Source organism: Lineus longissimus, chromosome 6, assembly GCF_910592395.1.
Source record: "Lineus longissimus chromosome 6, tnLinLong1.2, whole genome shotgun sequence".
NCBI lineage: Eukaryota > Metazoa > Nemertea > Pilidiophora > Heteronemertea > Lineidae > Lineus > Lineus longissimus.
Genome location: NC_088313.1, coordinates 20467164 through 20493068, shown reverse-complemented (window position 1 = coordinate 20493068; position 25905 = coordinate 20467164). Strand labels below are relative to the sequence as shown.

The window sequence follows — 25905 nt, the reverse complement described above, 5'->3', positions numbered from 1 at the left end:
AGTAGGGCCCATGGAGTAAAAGGCTGCAAATGTATGTGAACAACAGATGATGTAGCTAGGGAAGGGCCCTTGGTGTAAAAGGCCGCAAATGTATGTGAACAACAGATGATGTAGCTAGGGAAGGGCACTTGGAGTAAAAGGCCGCAAATGTATGTGAACAACAGATGATGTAGCTAGGGTAGGGCCCGTGGAGTAAAAGGCCGCAAATGTATGTGAACAACACATGATGTAGCTAGGATAGGGCCCGTGGAGTAAAGGGCCGCAAATGTATGTGAACAACAGATGATGTAGCTAGGGTAGGGCCCGTGGAGTAAAAGGCCGCAAATGTATGTGAACAACAGATGATGTAGCTAGGATAGGGCCCGTGGAGTAAAGGGCCGCAAATGTATGTGAACAACAGATGATGTAGCTAGGGTAGGGCCCGTGGAGTAAAAGGCCGCAAATGTATGTGAACAACAGATGATGTAGCTAGGGAAGGGCCCGTGGAGTAACGGCCGCAAATGTATGTGAACAACAGATGATGTAGCTAGGGAAGGGCCCTAGGAGTAAAAGGCTGCAAATGTATGTGAACAACAGATGATGTAGCTAGGGAAAGGCCCGTGGAGTAAAAGGCCGCAAATGTATGTGAACAACAGATGATGTAGCTAGGGAAGGGCCCGTGGTGTAAAAAGCCGCAAATGTATGTGTACGTGCTGTCTCGATAATCAGTTTTTCTTCTGCGATCTCCGTACAATGTATGTTGAAGGTGGGGTGTCTTCTAAAGCTAAACTATGACACAGAACATAATGTTATCTTTCAGCATTTTAATTCAATCCAGATAAAAACATGTGCTAAAGAACCAGAATCTCAGAACCACTCGTTAATAAAAACCTCTTCAACAATGATAGTGTGTCGTGTTGAGAACAAATCCAATATGTCTTAACTATCTGGCCAACTCATCTCCATATGTCGTGACAATTAATTTGTTTAAAAGTCATATTCAAATACAGAAACCTAAAAAATATCGCTACTGGATCGATATAGCGCTCTGCCAATGTGTACAGATAGATCAGTTGTGTCAAACGGAGATCGCATCCGTCTCAAGGCCGAGCTAATTTCTAATAACATTGCTCTCGTATCGTTGTCAAGATCTTGTTAGAATGACAGCGCCAGGAAACGAGTTAATTTGGTTAAATGATGCATTGGCAGCCCTCTTATTTCAGCTTTTACATCATTTGTTGCTGAGGGACGTTATTGAGTAATTCTTTGTCTTTCGTTCTGACATCTGCCGAAGACAAATAGACTAATGTAATAGACCTAATTTCGTTTTTGTTTGAAAGAAATTTTATTGATATGAGATATTATGATTGATCAAAATGATTCCTTGCAATTTCGATAAAGATCTTAATCATGTCAATCGAGTTGGATTCAATTTCGTTTTGCAAGTTTGTTTGCCAAGACAAATAGACAAAGGCGAATTGTTTAACTTCGTTTTTTTGTTTTAATACATGGACTGAAAATAATTTGCTTGACGTTACTTTAAGAAGCCAACGCCCAACATCGAAATCTAACAACTGAGTATGTCTATTCCTAAAATGGCTGTGCGATAGCAAGTAACTTTAAAAAAAAATCAAAATAGCATACGTTTCGTTCGTACCTGTAGGATATATCTTACAGCGCGTAATTGATAGTCAGCAGATACAAATTGAGTTCAAATATAGAGGCAATGAACCAGTCAGGATTAATTACACCCCTCCAGTACAGATCTTCTAGTTTAACGAATTCTTCGGAGCAAAATACATCGCACGACGGGTCTCGCGGGTCTATAGCAATGATCATCGTCTTGGAAGAGTCACGAAAACCATTAAATCCGGCTCAGTCTGGGCATGACGATCATGTCTCAACGACTAACTACTTGATTCGACGGTTGTTTTGAATTAGTCGGAAAAAGTACAGGTAGTCTCGCCATGGATTGTGCCGCCGTGAACAATATCTAAGGCAGGAGTCATTACGCGATAACTCTTGAGGGTTTGACTCGTGATATCCTCGCTAAGTACATAATACTTCGACTCTTTTGTACTTTGAAAAGAAAATCTGTCTGATTAGCATTGCTTTGAAGGTACCAACGTAGCATCTGGTGTCTCAAGAGGGTAGTCTCCTTTTCAAGTTGACTCCGAAACACCAGTTTCCTTTCCTTAGTTCTACTTGTGGGCCAACATCTCGCACTCATCTCAAATAAAGGACTTCGCCAACGCCTTCAATTACCCTCTTGTGTAGCCATTACAGCAATTGATGTGTTCTTTTCTGTTTGCATGCTTGGTGCTTGGTATTTTCGATTTCCTTTTCGTTAGCTATCCCGGTGACAATTCATGCAAAAGTGCATTGTTCGCCGATGGACGATGCGTTCAGGTTCTTCCAGTTATATTTTTACTTTTCGGCAAAGTGCCTTTGGCTTTGTTTCAAGTTCATGTTCAATAGTCGTCACTAGCTAATGCGCCCACCTACTTCGATTTTTTTGTGTTCTTCCACCAGTCTTGCGAGTTGTACATCATTCTTTAAAACTTGTAGGCCTCGCAGCTTCTATCGAATCATTCAAAGCAGCCACAGGGAGTACTAGTACAACATGATAATCACAACACTCCATCATGTTTTCTACTAACTCGTTAGTTGTATTGATATGATTCGCGTAACCAAGTGCAAAGGAGCTCACTCCACCCCTTCTTTCTGCAAGTAATGGTTTCTTAAACTTAGATCACTACACCTCGGACACGTCTTCTCATCTCTTTACATACTCTTATTTTGCATTTCAGCATGTTTCAGCCATCGTTGGTGCATATATTTTGGAATCATGTCGTGTTTGGCATTCTTTCGGTTTTGTTTTTAGTGTCACTCTTACAATACGCGGTATCCAATCTGACAGCATGCAGGGACACATTCAGGAAAACATTTGTTATCGAAGTTGTCACTACCATCCTTGTTTCTTCACTGAGGCAACGACTTCCGAGATGCAGCACCGACGTTTTTCATAGTTTCTGTTAGCAGGCTAGTTTGACTGCATCGATCAGCATAAAGTTAAATCATTGCTCCTTTTTGCGTGCAATGGCTTGTGTAATGCACATGCTGCACCAAATCATATTGTAATTTTTCCTTCCTTCTGGTTCTCCAGGCAGCGCTCGTCAGCGTATCGCACGAACTCAACATTTTCCGATAATCTGAGCATTTTTCTGGTTACCTTGTCTCTATTCAGCATTCTCGAGTGCCGCTAGGAGTACAAGTCTGGATCTACAACTTCTCAGGCTCCTCACCAATTAATCTGAAGCGACAAATTCAATTTTAAAACGCTGAGTTCATAATTGCTCTGAAAGAAAACAGCTTGTGCGACGTGAACTCTTAACTGCTTGGTGAGCACGACATTTTTCAGACGGAACGTGCCTTCTACATCACGAAGCTGAATGAGTTCTTAACTGAGGATCTTATAAGAATCTTCTCTGAATATTCGATATGGGTCGATAATAACCGTAAATCTAATTCCGAAGTAGCAGTTTCGTCGTTTGGGCCGGACGTAGTTTTGCTGAGACGGCCACCGCAGCCTTTCTGGTGGACTTGTTCGTCTAAGAATTTAGCTATTAACTGCTTTCCAATGTTCGCTATGCATAAGTGCACTTACTTGCGGGAGTTTCTGTGGTCTACATTCCTCATAGCACATTTGATCCATATTACGTGGGAATAGTTTGGCTGCTACGATATGCCACCATAACTTGGCTACTTGGCGACACTTCATTCGACGTGAAGAAATCGACTCTAAATTCTAAGATGTTACTTTCTGTTATGATCTCCACTTGTCGTTTATTACCTGTCAAGTTGATGTCTCAAAAGGATGACGGAAACTGTTTGCCTGTCATATTGAGGAAATTGGTTTGTTAACCAGTCAAATCGATGTGTCTTGGTTTGGTTGATAGTACTATTGTATATAATGGAAGGCGTAGAAAATCTCAGTACATTAGAGAATTGACGAATAATGTGGCAGAATACATCGGTCTTCTGAAGAAGAAGCTTCCCTATTCCCAATAGAAACGGATTTCAGATGGTTCGACAGTCCGCTGATCCGAGTCTTTGCATGACTGACCAACAGCGTAGACCGTAGCCGGTCTGCCGATATCTTGGCCATCGATCCCTCTCCATCTTTCACAGAACGAATCGTTTCGATTACTCAGTGGTTATCCGGTCCCATTGAAGTTCAACCAATGTTGTACAGGTCAAAACGTTTGCTTCTCCAGCTGGAAGATTTGTCTGGTTTGCGGAGATATAATTGACGGAAAATTCGATTAAATCTGCAATAAGAATGGATCGGAGGGGCTACGTCCGCCCGAAGAAACATATTGAACGACCTTACGAGTTTATAGATATTGGTTCGCCTGGTCTTCTTTGGTACGTTCGTCAGAAGCAGGCTATTTCGGGGATGATCCCTGATACAAGTGCACTCGACGTTTCCTTAATCAATGATAGTATTCTTATTTTGCAGTCGTTTATGAAGACTTCTTTGACTTACACAAATGTATTACCAGAACAGTTTGACTTGTGAGATTAGCCTAGTCGCGACACTATATTTTGCTTTTTAGAATATTCGAGACTGGCATGATGAAAAAGAGTTGATCGAACCTGTACGGCATATCATTTCATGCGTTTATTTTCACCAACACGGCGCAAAGTATTATTGCAAAGTTGTAAACCGAAGACCTGTTTATTTACCGTATTACGAGGTTCAGGTATACAGGTGTTTACTCAACGGACTATGTATACCATTAATGAAAGTCAAGCGATTTGATACATCGAATTGGTATAAAAGTAAATGAATAACACTGGCAGTTTTCAGGCGGGAAGGCAGAACAGGCCTAATGGTATAGGCTTTGCGTTCGATGTGATACCGTGGGATTACATTCATGAAAAACAAGGTTTTGAATGACAAATTCGGATTGTTTTCGCACTTTTCACTCAGTTAGGTAAACTTGGATATACACGAGGCGGAGTCAAGAGTAAGGCCTGTGTGAGATTTTCTGGCCACTGCACATTGCAGTGTGAAACTAATTATGACTTGTTTACATCTAAGAACCTATGCTACTTCAGAGTTTTTAGCTTTTGTTCAGTGAAAAGGTATCGAGGATGTTTTTAATCGGGATATGACATTATCCGAGTGCTACTTCAGATACAAAAGGTCCCTTTTCTAAAAACAAAGTTCACAGGTAATCACTGTTTTCATTTCGGATGGGACATTGATATGTGAGTGCAAATTCATCCTATAACTTTGTCTTTTTTAGGTCAAGAATGACCAGCATTTCAACAGGATCTAATGTAGCTGGTACTCGTGTATAGGGTAAGTGTTTTCACTTCTATTTTAGTCGATTTTAGGTCCAAGCGCCTCTCCCCTCTGACAGTCGTTGCACTTATCATCTTAAAAATAGTTTGAAGGGACCACATCTGGCACCCAAAGAAAACAGAGCATGGACCTGACATTTCCAAATTTCCAATTTACAGGTAGGCCTATTCGGTTTTATTTTTATACTTGTTGACTAAACATGAACATACTTCTCAAGATATAAACTATTGATAGCGATTGTTGATATTCTTAGAAATCGATTTTTTTTATTCTAAACATTTGACGCGAACGTGAATAACAACACGGCCTATTCGATCTAAAAACTGATAATCGACCTGTTAGGGCTGAGTTCTTTTATTGTTGTCTGTCATATGTTGTCTTGAAAATATATACGTTACGTCTGTTAAAAATTTCAGGAATGGTTTATGACTTTTCGCCCGTTGAAAAAATGTTTTTGAAACACATTTATAAGGTTTTCCGGCCACCACAAATACTAGTATAAATCTCGTTGAAATCTTTCTTTATAGATTTGAGGTTCTGAAAGACCTGGGCCTAATTTCATTTCACTGTAAAACCTCTACAGGTTGCCTACCTGAAAAACATTAATTTTTTTTACGAATTTTACCATTTGCTGGTTTGGCATTGAACAGGCAGGCATCATCTAGCGCTTGTTTATTTCACCTCAGAGAAATCGTTTCAGAGTTAGTGTTGAAAGGGCGGCATTAGGTTTGTTTACTCAAACGATGGAATATGTAAATGCTTTACATATCTGCCCGGTTTATAGCCACCATTTTCATTTGCATGACCTCATAGTACGGCTACTATCCACCATTTAGCCTAACAAAAACATCATGTTTCCATTATCTCGCGGAAAACATAATGGCTTTCAAAAATTCTTCACTGAGAGTACGAGTATTTTCTATTTGTGTCCCTTTGACATGAGCCTTCCCATCTTACCCTGCAAAAAAGTCTTCACTGAGCGTGTACTAAGAGTATTTTCCGTTTGTGTCCCTTTGACGTGAACCTTGCCATCACACCCCTGGGAAAAGCTAATCTTCATATCTAAGGGATGTTTACCAACTCATGTATCGTGACAACAAAAAAGTGGACCTGCAGGCTATTCACGGTCTCACTTTCTTACAGGGGCTCCGTGGTGAAGACGATATATCTATAAATGCAGCACAATGGTGGGTATTATCAAGAATTGATAAAGCATTCTCTTTACCAAAGTTCTCTTTATGTAATCAAGTTGTTGAATTGATAAAGTTCTATCACATTCGTTCCATAGCTGGACGTTATAATCTTTAAAACGAGGTATCTGATTTCACAGGGAGCCATATTGTGGACAAAAGAACAACCAGGAAACATTCTTCGGTGGAAAAGATCATATGTCGATATATTCTTATCTTAAAATGAAGAATGAATACTTCTTTCTCATTTGGTAGAACAATGTATAAATGTTTTGCTGGAAGAAAAAATAAGGGAGTCTTTAGGGATGTAACCAATACATATAGTTATATACATGTACTGAAATTCTTCCGGACACGATTCTCAAGCTGCATCTCTGACACACAACAAAGGCAGATACCTCAGCTAATATGAGGACAAAGAATCGCCTACAGAAATATGTACCGGTACCGAAAGAAAAAAGACTAGAGCAAGGGTCGGCCGTAATATCGGAAAATATGACATTACGGGTGAAATTACCTTCCCTTTATTTCCGAATTCGCCTCTCTTTTCTTACTAAGCAAATGTTTAATATCCTGATAGCCGACTAATTATGGTCTAATCCAATAGTCCGCCTTTAATCTGATCGGTTCCGACATGACGGTGCACGATATCTGTATGTGATAATAAGAATACTAGACGTCGTTTCGAATTTGCGGGGTTTGTCGTGGTCATGGTGTGGAAATGAGACAGATACGGCTGGCGATGTGTTGATTGGAGGGCTCAGCTTGAAGAGAATATCAAACTGTTTCCAACCAGTCATCTGAGAGTAAGCAGCCTATGCGATAAAATTAGATTCCAATCATTCTGTCTTCGATCTGGCCAATGTTATAAGAAACGTTGGTGTAGTATCATACAGAGTTCTATTACCTCTGTGGCGTGCGTGTTGGACTGCTGTAGACATGGCGCTGGTGTTACCAACATCATTCCAAGGGTTGTTCTGAAGACGTGGTCTTCCCACTCCAAAAAAACCCTGCGGAATGATGCGAAGAAACCTAGGTAGCTTCTTGGCAGCTGGAGAAACCATAATCTAAATGCGAGAATGCTTGGATTCACTCCGTATTTCTGATAACCCTGAGCTAATACCTCGATGATGGGTCATTACTCGTAACGCTTGGCTTCACCAACCACGTTCGCGAGGTAGGATCCGTGATATTACATGGAACTTAAAAAAAGCCTAGAGGTATTTTTGTCTTCTTGTTGGTAAGAATGATATCTTCTTTGCTAACGTGTTTATCGGGGTGTGATATTTTCCTTCCGATAGCGCTATCGTACGAAACCGATACAAATGACAAAAAGTTGAACCAAATGGCTTCGGAGGCACTTAGTTAATTATTTCCCTTTGGCTATAGAGTTCAAAGGCTCAGTTGGCGCTTTAATGATAAAAACAATTGCGAATTGTGTGATCGGACTGATGTCTGTCTGTATGAGTATGGAGTGCTATGGATACACGGCTGTGAACTGTGAGTAGAGAGGGAGGTAACAGGTGTATATTTCAAACTAGGCTGGCCTAATCACCTGATTTGTCTGAGTTGTGAGCCTGAACTACCCTTGCAAGGTCTCGTTAAGGATGTGGAGGTTACTTGAAGCATTTGAGCATTTCTGTTGAAATTTTTGTGTGAGAACGGTTGGTTTCATCAGGTTCAAAATTCTAAAAAAAATTTCAAAGGCAAAATTATAGAGGAAACCATTCAGGACCGTCGAATATTGGTAGTCATAGTGGGGTAGTCGCGTTACGGGGGTGGTCGACGACCGGGGTTCCAATTTAATTTCCTTTCGATGGCTGTCACTTCTTACACTCTAGTTAAGAGAGATTGATTTCTACATCGGAACTACCATACAAAATTTTCATCCTCATTAAGTGTTCATTCATAACTAGGTAGTGGTAACAGACATTATCACGGTCATATTTAGCGGACTCTATAATCGCGCAATCGCGATGTTGGCAGGAGTCACCATAATTCCCATTACCTCTGACCCGCGAGATTCGTGAGGCTATTAAAGGCTAAGGCATCCATTTTCGATACGGTATTTAAAAGCTACATGTATTGATTTCTACATCAGATTGACCATATGATATTCATCCTGATACTATGGTGTTAATTTCATTACAGTGTATCCCAGCTGGCTAACTGGCAGATATTATCAATGTCATATCATGGCAGGTCAACATAATTGCCATTACTCTTCGCCCAAGAGATGCATCAGGTTATTGATTAAAAGGCCAATACTACTATATACTACTATAATCATTTTGGCCATCAAGCTGTGGTCAGTCAATCCAACACTTGTCAAGGTTTTACGTTGTACACAAACCTAGTTACGAATAGTAAGCATCACAAAACTTGAAATATCTCCGCGATATGAGTGTACGTCTTACCCACCTATCACAATTTGTAAGTCATGCCAGTTAGCAAATGATGCCCATGCGAACAATATGTAAGTCACGCTAGTTAGCAAATGATGCCCATGCGAACAATATCAGTGGTATCCGCAACTAGTTCAGTCATATTAATTCATATACTTCTCGGTAACATTAACGAAGTGTGATTGAAACATCGTCTCACTCATTTCATTTCTTGGCCGACAGTGTTTCAACACCGAATACAAATGAGGCAATTGGTTTGGCTTCCTAAAACTGGCTGCCCTAGCATACCAATGGCATAGAATAGTGGTTGTAATGCAATATAAAGCAATATATCATATTCATTATGTTTAATAATACATTTCCCTGTATTTTATGGACGAAATCGGATGTACGTAGATCCTTTGCTTGTGACTCCAAATCGACAAAATATGACGAGTGAGACAACCATATTATTCAGACAAGGAATTTAGCGGTCCTGTGATCTATTTTCTGAGAGGTGGCTATTGATATTAATTTCCGCCCAAATTATATTTCTAAAGTTACATTATTGTATGAAATGTAGTACATTATGGTTGTGGCAAAGGATTAATTGGTGAATGACCCAGTGGGGAAAATGGTCGACCTCGAATGATCATCATCAGATGATCGAGTAATTAAGTAGGCAGGCCTTACCATTGCACTGATGAGTCTGCCTATATAACCCTGATGCTACAGTTGGCTACAAGAATCATCTCCTATTCAACGGATTTACCCATAGCTGACTGTACTAGATATTAGTGTACGATCCGGGGAATAACGCAATCTTGGAAGAAATTAAGCTAAGGTAAGCTATTCACTGAATGGAATTATTTTGATATTCCAGAACGCTACCCTCATCGAATATCTTAGCCACGAATCAGGCAACAGAGCCATTTTAGACTTGTTAATTTACCTGTGCATATATTCGGTAATAATGTCTCTCTTTTCTAAACGATATTTCAACTGAATAATGCTGGAAGTCATCAGATCACCAGTGATGCCTGAAACATTGTGCTCTGGAATGTTTAAAGTTAAGATAGCCATTTGATTTGACTTAGTCTGGCCGGCTCTGTGGAACTGTGTTAATGATGTATCGCTTCGTATCACGTTAAGAATGTTCATCACGTAGATCCGTAGCTGTAACTAGAATTAGGGAAGGATGTAAACCGTCTCGGTGGTCTTAATTAGACGTCGAGAGAAAAAAGTCATGATGAGTTGCCACGTCGATTCGGAAGACTTTATCTGGGAGGACATAGAACTGTTCGAAAACAGATTACATGTTGCTGTGTCGCGGCCATAGATAACCAATAAGGGGCCTATGTTCCCGTCACTTTTCCTCCCGAGCGTTTCAGGCAGTTCCAACGATAGACATTTCTCTCTACGCCGATTCTACGAGGCTAGAAGAAAGCTGATGGCATCCTTACAGTCGCCTGCATGCACCCTCCATGCCGTGTACATGCCAACTGATATTCTTCAAGTGACAAGCACGATATTGGCGTCATGAAGTTACACCTAAAGATATTTTTGTTGTTACTCTTTGACGTTAGTGACAAAGAGTATACAATATTGCAAGCATGTGTCTGATAGTGCTAAGACATATTTACTCGCTGACAGTAGTATACGAACAGGTTTTTGTCCATCGGCCATTGGATGTTTAGGGCCCAGAATATTTTCGCCACTGTGAATGCAAGCTTAACCTATCTATGGAACATCCGTATGTCCGTAGACGATTAATGGGATCAGGTTAACGTAGTATACGCAGCCTGCTGTATCAATCCCGTTATTGTCTAGACCGAACACTCTATGTATGGCTTTTCATCTTTGACAGCGTATGCCAATACCCTAATGGCCTAATACAAAATAGAAAAAAATGTGTCATTTGATATAGTATTATGATACTTATATACATCAACAGGACACATAGATTCCGATATAATCGACGACATCAATGGCAAACTTCCGCCGACAGACATGCTAATTGTCTCATTAAAGTGATTGATAAGTCAAAAGGCTGCAATATCGCATTTTTTATCGATGCTTCGTGGGAGTTGATGATGGGATTATTTCAATTAAAACGGGGAATTCCGTGTTGTAAGTCGTATTCATTACACGTCGATAGTAAACTCCACTATAAATCAACATGTCTAAGACTTTAAGTATACATCATGAACACGCTGTACATCCGCCTCAAAAAGACATTTTCAACTTTCCGATCACGCCTTTTCATTTTCGTCTGGCAAAGAAACGTGGTATGTACCCAATGTACATTCCGGTTTTCTTAAGCCAGTAGTTTATCTGTTGAAGATTTTATTGATGTGAAACATTTAACCACCACTGATTGTTCGAATAAACATAACACGGAACCACACCATGCAAACATGTTGGCATTGTTGGTAAGTTCTGTTTGCATGATTTCTTCCTTCATCTAAGGCTAATCACAACGGCTTTCAACATATCAGGCCGCTCGTTTCCGTGCTTTTGAAGACTTTGCTTATCAAGATGATCAATTGGTATTGCTGTATGAATATAACATAACTTCGATCATCGGGACAGTTCCATGACACAAGAACGCTAATTGAGGACGATGATTAATATGTTTCATTTGTTGCCATTCCTTTAGACAACGTGATCAGGGCAAGTAATTTATCAACGTCCTCGATAATATTTTGATTAAAGACGTGGATCTCGCTGTCTATCATTCACACTGATTCAACATGAGTACAGCTTCTTCGTAAAAAGTTGCACATCATCGTCATCGTCGTCGTCGTCATCATAGATGGGATCTTGGTTCATACGATAAGCCATAAGTGTTATGACTTATAGTGTCTCCACCTAACCCTTTTTAATGTTGGTTCCTCTCAAATATAAAGCGATTTTAGTGCCTTATATTAGCTGCCCACGTACTTCAATTTTTTCCTGCCTCAAGCCATTTGACACTAACCTAACTATCACTGTGTAACCTAATCAGGATCGGCCTAATTGACCTAATCCAATTTACCAGGATTACGTGCTACATTGAAAAAGTCGGAAAAAAAACAACGATGGTAGTGTTTCGCGCATTTCGGAGAAAATTGATGTGTAAAGAAGGAGGTTCGTCACGGACAGTTGGTGCAGTCGATAGGCGGTTTTCCTGTATGTCAAACTGCCACCGTCATGCCCGGACTTCGAGTAGCACTTAAGTAACTGCACTCCACTTGAGCCTGGCTGATTAGGTCTTGCTGTAAAAATGATACGATTTACCTCCATGCGTTGACGGCCACAGTAGTCAACTTGCTGTATCACGGTCCATATCTCAGCTCATGCTTACAAACGCACGAACATGACAAAACTGTTATTGCACCCATTAGATATTGGACACGAGGGAGTGATTGTACGAGGGTGTGTTACCACGGTCATGGAGAGCGCAGCTAGCGGTCACGAGAGACGGCCATCTCTTCATTGAGTGTATCATTGTGATGAGAGATATCACGTTATGCTCTTTCAGTGGTTTCATTGAATTCCTTGGTATTGCTTGTCTTTGTCAGGGCAGATAAAGAGCGATCATATATACTATTCCGTTCTTGGTCTCAATCATAAAACAGTGCGCCCGCTATCGATGGAGCGAAGAGATCTTGGTGTGACCAGAGTGCCCTGTAATCATTGCTTAATCTCATCCAATAGCGATTGTATGAGGCACAGCATCACGCTCTATTGAAATATCGGCCACGTTGGGGTAATATCTCGATGGTTTGCTAACAACGGGAAGCACTGTTGCATGCATTGTTGGTGGAGGGGATGAAGGTTCATCAGTGGTCGATGTCTTGTTTCCTGTCATCAAGGGCATGCACTACCAATACGTTTAATATGAGCAAGCAGTGGGGCACTTTGACGGCCATGCTTTGACGGCCACTGTCAGTAGGCGGAAAGCAGCAACCGCTGATCTCGGGTTCGAAGTAACCACGATTCATTTGCTTTCTACATACTGAAAGTGTATTGAATGGATTTGGCGACCGTTACCCGGACGTTTCAGCTGGATGTCGGTGTTACCAAAAGTTCTCAGACTATTGGCGATTTATACTTGTACCAAATGTCAAAGTGTCAGATGAAGGAAAAGGTGCGAAAAACCCCTCACGAATTACAACATGAAAATAAGCCAATATAGATTGCCTTTCGTGATCAAGACTCATCGTCAACACCACGGAGTATCTGCTCATGAGAAGTAGCTCGAGTTCATTATTAGCCGGTGGCTTCCCGAACACAATGGGCTAAATGGCCTCATTCATTTAGAGAAGTGTTCCCAGGGTGCTGGTAATGATAATTACCGGTGATATACGCGGAACATCATCGACCACATCTCTATTTCCTGGCGGATGTGCGCGTGGCGAAGTTGCTAACAGCTGAGCTCTTAACTCTAGACCGGGTCTACAGTTTCGCGGCTGTTGATTGTCCAAGCCGTGCTAAATTTACCCTTGGCTGCTCCCAATGCTTTCCGATCGCCAGCAGCATAGATGGGCATCGTGGAAGGACAATCTTCTGATTTAGCAACTTCCAGTTGGGTCATTGTCATTGGATAGGGGCAGACTACAGGAAGTCTCCTAATAGGCCCTTGTCAAGGATATGTCAAGTTCATTGTCTTTACGAGGTTTTGAGAGAAACAAATGAGGATAGTGTGTTCGGTTCATTTTCCTGAAGGCTGTGCCTGCCTCAACCATTAAGCCAGGTGTCTTGTGTATTCAAAACGTGTACCATTCTCACCAGAGCTCTGCTGGCTTGAGATGGTCAAGAATGTCCCATCGGTGGTCGTACTTGGTTATCGCGGGGACAGGCGCCTCCCGGTGTACGCATAACCATTGTTGGTTTGATTGCTCCACTGGGAGAGCTAAATGGGGCATCAAGGGATATCAATGAATCCTGCTTCACCCAGAATTGAAACAAACGGGTGTGAAATTGTGTCAAAGCGAACAAAGTAAGGCGTATTCTATTGAGCGGCGTATTCTATTGTCATTTGTCATTGTTCAACCGAAGCATGACTGGTAAAGAATAAGTCGATTTGACAGCTTGTTGTACTTTATTGTGAGTTACTGATCGATGGCTAAAGGGATTATGATTCAAAGTCAATTATGCTTTTTTGTATTGATAAACGCCCTTGCGCCGGGAGCTATACATCATCCTACTGTACATTGAGTAATCGGGCTGATCACCATGATCCGTTTAGTTTGTCAAACTTACGCTTGAACGTACACTATTGTATTTCGTATACCGATCAGGGAAATCACTTCAGGACAACCAATTCGTGATTGTCCTGCATGGTCTCTTTTCGTCTCTAACATTGCCAGATATTGCTGAAAGTGACTTTGGCGACTACCTAATTTGACAGCTTTGCAGTAATCATATGAACATGGAGAAAGTGCAACACAGTTTCCCGCGGCCGTGATAGGCTGATGTCTAACTGTCCCAGTGGGAGTTTTAATGTAGCATCAAGCCTGATTCCTCCCACTTCAGTTGCACTCTTGCAATTTGTCTTCATTAGCAAGCGGTTGGTGTTAAAAATGAAATTATGTGAGCGCTATGTGAGGTTTCCGTTCATGCTGCGTCCATCCGGCCGATAAACCTTTTAAATGTAACGGTCCAGTTATCTGACTCTTGAGCCGAGTTGTTAAAAACGAGTTAAGGTCACTACCAGACCTTATCTCATTAGGGAGGTTGAGATCAGTCACTTATCATGGATCCCCGTACGTATACGGATAAAAATATACACAACATTCGTCCTCTTTCTACATGGTTTTATCCGTATACGTATAAGGATCTTTGAGTCCCTGTTCTCAACCTCCCTATTCAGTTGGATCCAGTGGACTTGACGTCTACTTAGAAATAGCATCAAGTCGGTGACTAACCTTTTTTGAACAAATGGGACCATATCTTTGAAACGACAGAATTGTCTTATAAACGCCTTTTTGAGAAGGAATGGCTCGTCAAACTATAATAATAATAATAATAATAATTTATTATTTTTATAGCGCCACTTAAAAATTAATTGCCAGTAGCGCTTTACAAAAGTACATTCATACAGTAATAATAGGAAAGACATTTAAAACATGATTAAAACAATTACAGGACCGTCATACCGTCGTGTATTCTTGGTACTGTACCATTGCGAAAGACCAGGAAATATTCTTTAGACTAGCCTTATAAGCAGGAAGTGTATCAATATTCTTATGGCACTTGCATTGACCAATCCCCTATATCGATGTACGCTACTGTTGCCAAAAAAATTACGCCACAAGAACTGGCCTTATCGGGGCAGAACAACATCGAGAAACAATTGACTTGATCGGTGTGATCAGCGATTGCAGCTGCAGTGCTTCACCTCGGTCTGTCGAGAGCCGATATCAGAAATCACCCCGATGGGAATCGTAATGGCGAGAGAGAGATCATAATTGCCTCTCCCTCTGCTGAGCCTGTGATGACGGGAGTGTATCGTCGATGCGTGAGATTGGTCGCACAGAAGAGAGATGAGGCCGTCACTTCGTCAACAGAGTTCAGAATGTAGTAAGAAGCTTTGCCTTGATTCGAGTGAATCAGTAAGAAGTGAAATAATTCTGCTTGTTGCTGCAGATATTTAAGAAAATTACGTCTCCTCTTCTCACACGCAATGCCAATGAAGGGTAATCTCCTTAGATAGTCGATATTAATGATGTGACAGTGGACATGAGGGATGTGGCAGAGACCGTGTTTTTATTGCATGATTGATCTGTGGATTGCGTGTGAAGTCGGGATAAGGTCTAAATCTGTCTGTGACTCGAGACAAGTCGTCGGAGTTACATATACTGTTGTCGTTAAGAGATCGGTTTGTTCATTGATGAGTTGGCCGAGTTTGAATTGACATTGCCGTTTTGCACGCTACACTTCAAGATGCCTGGAAAACCAATGGGTGAGTGTTGTCCGTCAAAAAACCTCGTGATTGCTACATTGTGTACTGTTTCTAGGTGTCCTATATCTCGCCACAAAGCCGTACGTAACCTCTACTTCCAACTGACTTTTGCATGCGTTAAGATGGCTCACGTACACATTAAGCCATTTTCCAATACTTTTGCAAACATAGAAAAGTTGTAATCACCGATAATGGATTTTCATATATATCAGATTACTGGTTTTCTTGGATATACATTGCGATATGCGTAGATATACTTGGATATACGTGGGCCTGAATCTCTATCAACATCGTACAGCAATGCACAATGTATATTCCATGCATTTCATCCGCAGGCTTAGGATTTTAAATCTGTACTTCACAACCTTGAGATCACGGTGAAGGTCAAACTGACACACAGTCTCTTAACACCTACTACGCGCCGATAGAAATTACTTCCACCATCCCATACGATTGTGAAGTCTAAGCTCTCGATCTTGCCGCCGATCTATTTAATGACATTCTACGTACCAACTGTGGCACTAATCCCCAAGGAAGCAACGTACTCAGCTGACTCTCACTCTTTGAAAAGCAGCAATAATGTCTGTCTAAACCACACTAAGAACCAATCACTCAAATTGCGTTTGAGCTGGCTGTCATGTACATTTCTCTAATTACACCTATTGTCTCGCTTCTTTACCGCGTTAGACACTGTCATTGCTGTTAATTTGCTTTTAGAGGATGAGTGCGGTGAACACGTTGGCTTCAAGGAGAGTGCGTTGTACAGGGATATCGCTTCTTTGTTAGGCTACTCTCTCACGGTTCCAAAGCCCTATGGATGAGGCAGATAGTTTAGTTAGTGCGTAATTTTCATTTTCTTCCCTCACAGGGACTTTCTCATAGTTGCTTTGAGAGTCGATCCAATACAGTTCTGACCCGCACCGACTACGAAATTTGATTAGCACTCTTCACCGCCACTGGTACGGTGACAAAACTTTCAACCAGTATAGTACCATGACAACCTTGTAGTGAACGAAAAGTGTGGATCAAATAGAGATGACACTCGTCATTTTCAATATCAGAGACTTTTTGTGTAAGACAAGAATTGTTTTAAATGATTGCATTGCCTTTTATATGAGATTTCATCGTATTCCTGCAGAGTCCTCTTGGTGAAATAGTCCATTAAATGTTCCTCAGACATTTGATAAACAAGCCGTGCGGAAGTTTCAGACATATTTCTATTTCAATTTCCATCAGGTAGACAGAATCACTACATTCGTTCTCGCGAATCTAATAAAAACGGCAATCTTGTGTCATTACACTGTTCCCGCACCTATAAGTAAAGTAAGATTTACTATGCCATTACCAGATACTGTATTAAAATTCAAATGTCACATGGTGTGATACGAGATTACTCGCTGAGCAGTATTTGAAAGTCCATTCAATTCAGACTGCCAAGGTTTCAGATTTTGAAAGAAAATTCACCGAAGAAATGGATGTACATGTTTATGTACATGTACATACCATGCATTTGACGTACGAGACCTTTTTTCGGTGACGTTCAAACATATAGACAAACCAATCTATTTATAGTGACATCTAGTAAGAACTACCATTAACTGTTACGATGACGTACCAATTGGTGAGCTCTCCTACCAATAGCCTAAGTATCTGTAATATTCGTGCAGCAGTGTCGAGGGATTCTGGATTCAATCACTCTTAGTTGAGTAAATGATGAGCGAGCTCCACCAATTAATGAAATGAATTGACTTTTGGCCACGGACAATATTGTCCTCATTCAATGTAAACACTTTCCCACTGCACGAATCACTACCTTTTTGTCTTCGAATTACTACGTTGGTTACCTGTAAATGAGATGTCATACTCGATTTGCACGAATATTACCGATTGGTATTGCTTAGTGGGATGCAGTGCAGGACTTATCACATTTATCTCGGCATTATTTCATTTGCTATATTTCCTGCTTTTACGCTGCATTCATGACAAAAAGGATTTTTACGAATATTATTTCGATATGATCCGAGACTGGATTATCTGATTTAACTGCGGATTGCTTTTACCACTTTCGGATTTTTTTTACTGGATGTTTAAGTATATGGTACCAAAGTTATAAAGAGAAGGCACATGTCTGTTGGACAGATTTGTTACGCAGAAGCAGGAACATGCACGTCACAATCCGTGTAGTAGCGAAGGTAATGCTGTTAAAGGTAGCACTTTATCTGTAGAAATAGATGCTTGCAACAGTCTGCGATACTTTGGTGAGTGCAAAACTACATTATTGTTGGTAAAGATAAAACAAGGTTTCGGACCATTTCCTAATTTGCCCTGGCTGAAACTGTAAGGAAATTCTAAGGGACAGACATTGATAATCACATAATACGAATTGACATGATTATAACTCAATTCAGTGTCGCCGTTGACATGTGTCTGACGGACCAAAATACAAGTATGGATTATGTAATCAGACATAGCTGTCTTTATGGACCAGCGATGATGTCGTTATCAATTTGTAAGGGACAAGATTTATGGTGTGGCGGTTAGGCTCGTAGGTCTCTCGAGTCTCTTAAAGTTATGATACATAATGATTATCTAGAAATATTTGGCGCTTTACGGTCGTGGTTGGGCTATATATCAGAAATCTCGAGCTGAGGGGAAGCAAATGTGAATGAATAGCACGAAACGAAGACTGACCCACTGTTAACTGTTGCACTGAAAGGGCAAGAGAGGTTACATAGTACACACGTAAAATGGGTTGCGTCTCAATAAAGTCGGAAAAATTTAAAGGGAGGGTTATAGTTTTTTGTGCAGTAGTGTGACTTGGACCTACCACGCATGTAGCGAACGTTCATGTTCCAACGTTATAGAGTTTACGGTTTCAACAGGCAAACCTGTAATTTGCCGCATTTGACACTTTTTAATCTTTGGTAAACAATAATTTCTTGTGATCCTATTCAAAATGACTTTGGCATTTGCTTGCTACGATATTGAGTGTACCCCGCCTTAACCAATATCCCGGAATCACCCATCTCCACTGAGCCCTATCCGTAAAGAATTACACTGACAGCAAAATGTTATGATTGATTGATAAATTCCAATCCTTAATTTCCGGAGAATATCATGTATTTTCTGCTAAAAAGGCAGTTTATTTCTCATATTTGGATTTCCTTTTGTTTGCAGTCAGCTTTATCTGAGTTTTTTTCCTCAAATCTAAAAATGTTTACCTTGTTCCGATGTTTGCTGCTAGGGAGACGAGATGTAGTGTCAATATAAACATGTCATCGTAATGGTCCCAGATAGGATAATCAAGAACTTTAAAGTTTCTATAAACTAACTTTACCTGCGATTTTGGATTATCTTTATGACTCGAGTATTTTGTTCAAAAACATTGTTTTCTTTGACGGTGATACACTAAAAAACGTGATCTATGAATGCATTCTTTAAAAAGCATGTTTGAATGCACCTAAAAATAAGCATTTTTCTTTTTGGCAGAATAGATTTTTATTACTCTGGCACAAAAAACAGCTCGTGATCTTGTTTGAATGGTTTAAAAGAGATAGTTGTTATTTGATAACCAGCCAATCACAAGACAGCAAGTCGAACATTCAAACAGTATGCCACTCATGCATGAACTGGAACGGATTTCTGACAAAATATGAGTCATGACGAAAATTCTATCATTCTATAAAAATGGCATATCGTTTAAAGATAACAATCGTGCTTCCTTATGCCTTCTGGTCAGCCTTTGATGAAAGGTAAACATATCCCTTTCGGCAGGTCAGTGGTTCCTTTGTATAAACATTACATGGCATGGATTATCAAAGCGAATTACAAACGAATTATTACTTTCATTCAAATTTCATTTGTGGTGAATTGGGTGCCATGACCAGTTGGTTGTATACATATCTCAGGTAGGCATTTGATTCGATCATAGTTGTTTTCTATTCTACAACTAGTGTACATGTTGGTGAAGTGCAAATAGTTCCTTCACGAACACTTATATTTATTGTCGATTTATACTGAACTTTTAAAAACGTTTTTTTACAGTCCGATACCTACTTTCGGTAAAACGTAGGGGTCACTGGCCCCTCCAGTTGATGAGAGAGGCTTAATCCCTGTACTGCGACTCGTCATATGATACCATTTAAGATTGCACGACAAGGGATTTGCCAACTCAGATATTGATCAATAAACAATCTTTTGATATTCTCCAATACACAATATTTTGTCTTGAAAATAAAAAATAAACATATCTTCACGAATCTTTGTCTGCGACAGCCGCTAGACACACCCTGCCTACTTTGTCATGCAATCTGCCAAACTATCGTCAACGAGTCATTGCTCTTAAGCGTCATCGAGACAGGTAACATGCCAGAGTACTTTCTTAATTAACCGTCATCAAAAACCATTCAGTCAGAAGCATATCTTACGTTGAGGGAACGCTAACATCAAGGAGTTACGTTAGCTAATTTCTCTGATGTTACCAACAAGTTCTTAAGAAGTTTCGGGCAATCCATGCTTTGTTTCATGTCCTTAAAGTGCATGGAGTTCGGTCTCTTCATCATCTTAATTTTCATTATGACATGAAAGCTGCTCTGAAGATACACTCAATACGGCCAAGACACATTATTTAGAACACAAAAGCCGCTTTGATAGCGATCTTGGCGCGCTCTTTGCTGTGACGAGACCATATTTGGGTGGCCAATATATCTGATTCATTGGCGTTAGAAGTAAAAGTAGACTACGTGAAATTATGAAACACTAAATATAAGATTGAGACGCCAGTTAGTGCGTAGTCGTGTCGGTCGTGGAGAATACGTAATACTTCAGAGATTGATATATCCGACAAATGAACGTCAATATTTCTCCAGTTTTTTACTCCTGCATATTTGCAGCTCGCAGGCCTGAATCTGATTCGTGACGGACACCTTCCTGGATCATGACTGGAGACAAATTATACATGTATCTATTAAACAAACGGTGATAATGCTTGCACGCATGGTTCCCTTAAACGCAAAGAATTACTTCATGTTTAACAATGGTACCTTAGGCCGAAGTTACATAGACCTCATTCGTTCATTTACCACGAGTCACTTTCCGGGTTTTTCTTTCATTCCTCGGTGAATGCACGCCACAAGGCCGTGCATTCACAGGGGAAAGAAAGCAAAAGGGGAAAATGAGTCCTGGGAAATGAACGAATGAGGTCTATGTAACTTCGGCCTTAGGGGAAGTCATGGTGATCTTTTCTGCGTGTTGAGCCTTCGAGGTACACCTCTTTCGCTCACCAAATACCACTGCCAACATTCAAACTTTGCTGAGGAACTAATCAAGGCTTTATATGTCTAGAGTGCATCTGTGACTGAAACAATACACTGTCTCATCCTGCCAAATATCACTACTCGACAGAATCATAGGGATCATTCTGCTTAACTAGCCAAATGTCACCAGTTTAGGCTTTCTATGTCTGGAGTACATTTGTAAGTGGTTATCACCAATCGATTAGCCACAGATTACAAGGGCAATTCCAAATCAATGACAATCGAACTCAATAGTGTATTGGTATTGGCTAGTTGCTCGAACCACTCGCTAGCATTGTGGCAGATTTTAACTGTAATAACATCCATACGTATGGGAAATATTGGTCCTGACATAACTTAGCGAATGTCAATATCTATGTTTTTGTTGACATATGGTTTTCACAATGAGAAGGGGCCAGGTACAGGTTGTTTCAATGGTCACATGAAACACAAAGACATTTGTATTTTATCAAAGTAGCCCATGTATTGCACTTAGTGATCTAAGGCATTTATGTCATACTTCAGAGTATCGATTGTGGATTTAATTTAACACAACTTAACACGAGTAATTTTTAAGTTTGTTCAAATTCGGGCTAACCTTGATCAAATAACCTATGTTTCCTTTTCGAGATTATATTGTCCTCTTTTAAGTCCTAAAAGTAATTCATTTGGATTTGCTAACCGTTATTTGTGTAAAGGACTGTTTGGGCAATGTTCGGGCTAACGACGAACTAGCTCCAGCCAATGTGTTATTCGACATTCAGGGTTCGTTTGGATAAGTTCACAGAACTATTGGATCATAATATTACGATTGAAGGGGGAAGTATCTGATATGATCATAAGGAGGTAAGGAAATTCATATTATCCTGGTAGATATCATTTATCTAGGGCATTCGTCGTATCAGACGGGTGTCCGGAAAACCTAAAAAAATTCAAGTCTGACTGAACTGCCTTTATGGAGTTCTGCTGACGTTGCCGTCCATCAGAGCCGTTTTCGTCAGTTATTTCGATCAAAACGAATCTACTGACTACCTAAAATCATGCCAAGTTGACCTCATTGAATGGTAACAATGTCAAGTTATCGGAACGCGTAGGCCCTGATCTCGAGAGGACACAAAGTATACCTAGCTGGTAGTGGATTTGTTGCTCAGTCGCCATTATGACGTTGTACTCTAATTTGTCGTACGATGAGACAGTACAGCTCCATTTGGACTGCTGGGTAAATCATTCATGACCATGTCTGATGCAGTATGATCCAAATACATGCATAACGTTGTGCCGAACATAAGCTGAAAAGCTGACCTTCCTTGTTCTACAGCGAATGCAAAACCATTGGTGCAATCCGTACCATACGGAAAACATAGTTTATGCATGCACTTGAATACTATTTTAGATCCACTTGCTGTATCGATGAATAATTGAAGAACAAAATATGAAAACTGTACTACGGTAGAACATGCTGTACATACATGTACCGAGAGCTTAATATTGCATCTGGTGCACACACCCGTAACTCATGAAATGAGCACTCCGCAAGACCAAATTCAAGAACGACGACATGGCTTTCGTTGTGGCACTGCGGTCCCTGTGAACAAAATCTCTTCAAAGTACAGTATATATCTTGCCCTTTGCCTTTCCCCGCCGTCTCCGTTTATACCTAACTTCCTTTGTTGTGGCTCTGAGGCCCAAATTGGTTAAACATCCGGGCGACATATCATCAGGCTTTTGCCTTTTCTTTACCGTCTACCACATTCCGTAATCTAGGGTCGTAAAATTGCCATTTTATATATCTCTCAAAATGTCAATCGTTGTCTGACATGTCTGATTCAACAATGGGCAATAACCGCATTTTACAAGTAAGCAACAAAGTACGAGCACTTTAACAGTGTCTATTCATCCTATACATGTACATTCTTGTAATTTGTTGACCCAAGCCTGTAACACCGGTAACTGAGTCATGATTTCGATATGCCAAATACTGCTTTGTTGGGGTCCTATTTTCATTCTAACATAAAAACTGTTTAGATTCGTGTGTTTGGTCGCAGGTTCTCAGAGGTTATGGCTTCCAAAATCGGCACAAAACAGTTCACAAGTGAGGTTAAAAAAGGAAGGTAAACAGGTATTGAGCAACTTTGCTCGGCCCCTGGTCAGTCAGTATACAGAACAGCTATTTTTGACGGATCGTTTGCTTTCATCCCTTTCCATTTTGAAGCAATAGGGAAGCCAAGCTGATGTTTGACAGGACGTGGTGTATGGCGGCGATAACATTAGCTGCGTAGGTCTTATGAGTAAAACAGCTCCTTCAATAGAGCTTGGATCTTCAACTTCCTAGTTGACCGATGTATTATTTTCTTCAACCATGCCTTCTCAAAGCACCTGGTTAACACTTATCCTTAAATTGAACACGAGGACTTAATAACCTCACGCAAAAACTAATGGTTTTGCCCATAACCTAAAGATTATATATTGTACCATTTAGGTCTCATGTTGGCCTCTAATACATGTACCTATATGATCTAGAAACCTCGCGGCTAATGTTCCAACGAAGAAGTGCTTGCGGGTCTCTGGGGCACTTCCCCTTTGCAAACAGTCCTCATGGTTGAGTGTTCGCTGTCAGTCCGAGTATTTCATTCCTTACAATCAAATGTCAATTAATCAATACTCCAATAAAAGGAGTTGATCGGACAAACCTGAAAGCTAATGTAGTCCTAATTTGCCCTTGTTGGTACGTTATAGCTTCAGGCAGATTTTCTCATTCTGATTACAAAAATAACAAAAATCACGTTATTGGCATAGTGTCACCTTTGATGAAACGACCAGCAAGATTTGGCATATGACAAACGTTTTACTTCCAAACTCCTTCTGGAAGGCCCCTGACGAGAAGGCAGTTTGTACCCTGTACCGCTAGCTGCCGGCTATACTCACCGGCTGCATTTGAAAGAGGTAAACGGGCCTCAAACCTTCGACGTTCCGTTCATGATATCGTGTAGACACATTGACCACCGTTTCTGTGTCAAACGAGTGAATGAAATCAACAGTTGCACCAGTGTGCCATTTCGAGCGAAAGCAAGGATTCTTGATATTATTGTTGCAATTGCTTTCTGAATCTCAAACTGACGGGTTCGGTACGGGACCTTCAAGAACGACCGCACTTGCCCTCAGGGGGAAAGTGCGTTTCGTTATCAGCTCTGAATGACAGGCCGGTGTTATGACTTGTCCGACTGACGCCAGCTTCTATCTGACAGATGAATCTGGCCACGGACGATATTGCCAGAGCAGTTCTTAAAATGTCTGCACTACTCAGAGATTTGTTATAGTAGAGAGAATGTCACCTCAGCGTATCATTCGGTCAAGATCGGTGTTGCTTTTTTGTCGTTTCATCTGTTATGCACCAATGCATCCTAGCTGCAGCTTGCCCCATCCGATGACAGACTGTCTCACACAGTTACTGTCCTTTTCAGTGACCATGGGCGTGACGAATCACGGCGTTCAATCATCCCAGTATAGTAACCGAATACGCCCTGCTACCCAAACTCATGATTGCTCGCGTCCTTGTCACCGAATATAGAGACATTGATTCATGACTTTGAGGCTTGCTCTATTTTGTTATCTGCCCTGATCAGGATTTTGGTAAATACCAAAGGGATAATTAATTAGCCCAAGAGATTTCATCATATCGATTAGATGTGAAATCCAAAATCGATATCAGGATTGGTATTAGATATTTCCGGCAACATTCTGCAAACAGATCAGTCTGGGGGAGACAACAGGACAGTCGAATAATCAGATGGCAATCGCCACCCAAAGCAAGCTTTGAACTTAAAGTCTACCTAGAGAATGCCTTTTGGATGTTACATTGATAACTTCTGGCTCATTGGACATATGCAGCCGTGATGGTGCCCACAGATAGATCGCTTATCTGGGTGTAACTAAACCGATAAGAGATCGATCGGAGAAAGATCGCCAGATCAGGTCATCTCGGAGGCGATCAATATGATCAAGCTGTCACAATGAGTTGTGGTGGTTCAAAACTTGTCACGCTCATCGTATAGTCTTATCTAAATGTCATTGTTGGTTAGGACGTATTTGAATAATAGTATCAAGCAATTTGAGAATGGCATTTGGGGAATTGTTGCGGTTAAGCTGCGAGTGGATTGTGTTTTAATATCAAGAAGATGGCATGAGTAAATGGTGCTTGTGTTTGAATGTGTTGTTGTTCATCTGATATGAGTATGTCAACATTGCGTATTCCAAGGTACATCAGGCTCAAGCGCTGAGTTCCCGCCACACTGGCCTTGTCTCTTGATGGCAAAGGGAATACTACTGTGAACTGCTCGATTTTCGTGGGCGTTTGTTTTCGTGCATTTCGCGTATAAACTTCTGGCTTTCTGTAGTTAGAACACTAATACTTCAGCGTTATTAGGTAATGGATAATCAAGGGAGAAGTTTCTTCTTGTTAGCTTAACCTCCCAACTATGAAGACATTTGATCGATTGGATGAATAAATATTGGTCTAATCCATCGGTCATGTATGCTTCTTATTGTTCAATGATTTGTCTCTCTTTACCCTTTCTATATGACCTAAATAATGCACATATAGTCAACGACCGATAATTGCTTAATGGGTATACAGCATGAATTTCTCAGCAAGGCTACCATGTCATACTGTTTGAATTCTAATGAGACCCTTCGAATTTTCCTTGTCGGAGCACTCAGTCCTTCTTCAGTTGACCAT

General features: G+C 40.7%; 1 protein-coding gene across 11 annotated transcripts in view; it reads left to right on the top strand.

Annotated features, from left to right (window-relative positions):
• LOC135489103 (dopamine receptor 1-like) overlaps window positions 1-25905 on the top strand; it is a 75677-nt gene that overhangs the window by 42569 nt on the left and 7203 nt on the right. For 3 of the 11 annotated variants that reach the window (XM_064774274.1, XM_064774275.1, XM_064774276.1), the window contains one exon: window positions 5295-5350. The gene's annotated coding sequence lies outside the window, so the exon portion shown is untranslated. Of the gene's footprint in view, window positions 1-4883; window positions 5013-5294; window positions 5351-6507; window positions 6541-9656; window positions 9772-11318; window positions 11360-17984; window positions 18069-19748; window positions 19785-20194; window positions 20237-25905 lie in introns of those variants that run through there. The other 8 variants (XM_064774277.1, XM_064774278.1, XM_064774283.1 and 5 more) reach the window with 8 other exon arrangements.